Source organism: Acartia tonsa, chromosome 1 (genome assembly GCF_053477335.1).
Source record: "Acartia tonsa isolate MP-2025a chromosome 1, ASM5347733v1, whole genome shotgun sequence".
In the NCBI taxonomy this organism is placed as follows: domain Eukaryota; kingdom Metazoa; phylum Arthropoda; class Copepoda; order Calanoida; family Acartiidae; genus Acartia; species Acartia tonsa.
This window is the reverse complement of record NC_137260.1, coordinates 60,762,472-60,763,922: the sequence shown is the minus strand read 5'-3', so window position 1 is coordinate 60,763,922 and position 1,451 is coordinate 60,762,472. Positions and strand designations below refer to the sequence as shown.

The 1,451-nt window shown below is 26.5% G+C and overlaps 1 long non-coding RNA gene across 1 annotated transcript; it reads left to right on the top strand.

The window, feature by feature from the left end:
* The first annotated feature begins 211 nt into the window (after nucleotides 1-211).
* LOC145314579 (uncharacterized) lies at nucleotides 212-986 on the top strand. Its single transcript, XR_013877816.1, has 2 exons — nucleotides 212-748; nucleotides 946-986. It is a non-coding gene; the product is annotated as an uncharacterized LOC145314579 (long non-coding RNA).
* Nucleotides 987-1,451: the final 465 nt, after the last annotated feature.

Here is a 1,451-nt window from a genome sequence, read left to right as displayed (position 1 = left end):
TACAAAAGAGCACGCAATTTAGGCGATCACTTGATCCGTGCTAAATTGTATCCCATCCATAGGTATGAAATGAGAAATAGAAATGGTTTCTTTAAATGTAGTAAACGAGATATTGTAACCATTTGTGTAACCATAGTCAAAACATAACAGAACATGTTGCTAGTCATTCAAAAAAGAAATATCCTATAAAATCTAAAATTAAAAGCTCTGATAGTTATATTATTTATTCAATTCAATGTAAAAAATGTGATATGCAATATGTAGGCCAAACTACGACACCTGTGTGTAGACGCTTTAACAGCCACTCATGGGATATCATAAATAAAAAGAATGAGAAACCTGTACCAAAGCATTTTAACAGTAGAAACCACTCTCATTCAGATATGATTTTTACACCTTTTGAAAAATTGAATAAAAAAGATAAAACTTTATTAGATGTTCGTGAAAAATATTGGATTTTAGAAAAAAAATACTGTAATCTTTGGATTAAACAGAAATTATTAATTGCCAGTTGCAACCTTAAATTTTTTTCTTGTACCTCCTTTTTTTGTCTTTATTATATATAACATTTTTGTAATAGTTATTTAACCCTTTAAACAGATGATTTTCAACAACCACCCAAATTTTGACCATTTTGACCGCCTGTATTGTTATCAAACTAATCTTCCCCCAAAAAACTCATTCTATTCTTGACAATGCACGAAGATACTGCTAAATTTTATGTGAAAAAATGTATATAAATAACCATGTAAGTTGTTTTATTTTATAGAATTTTTTTATTACATATTTTAAATTTACATAGTCCTGTTGTTACTACGCTTTTTGTTGATATAATTGTCCTTGTTTCTTTAAATTTTGACCATTTTGCTAAAATGATTTGTTATGTTATTGTGTATATAACCATTTCTTATACTTTTTTGTGAAAAAAATTTAATATTTTTTTAGACCCTGATGATGTTTATGCCAATAAACGAAAAATTTCGGTGCCTGATGTGTTGATTTTTATCCTTGTTGGGGAATAGAATAGTTGGTGCGCGTCCTTTTTTTGAATATATCGTCAATTGTCTTATACTTGTATATCTAATTAGTATTCACCAAAAGAATAGAAAACTAAATTGAATTTAAAGTTTTGAAATAAAATTTAAAAATGTTATATAAAGAAAGCACACACATATAGATCATATCTCATAATAGCTTTGAATATATTTTCAGTTAAATTCCCACTTTCTTCAGTTGTCTAAAAACATAACCTCTATTTACAAAGTTTTTTTTACAATTTTTTTTTAATTTAAACTTATGACCATAACAATGTAATTTTTTTTCATTTTTATTTTAGCTTAATCACCAATTACTTAATATATAATGCAGCTACTCTATAAAAAAGTTCTATAGCTATGTCCTTTCAGCCAATAGTAATTTACTTTTTGCTGTGCTTCTTATAGACATTATTA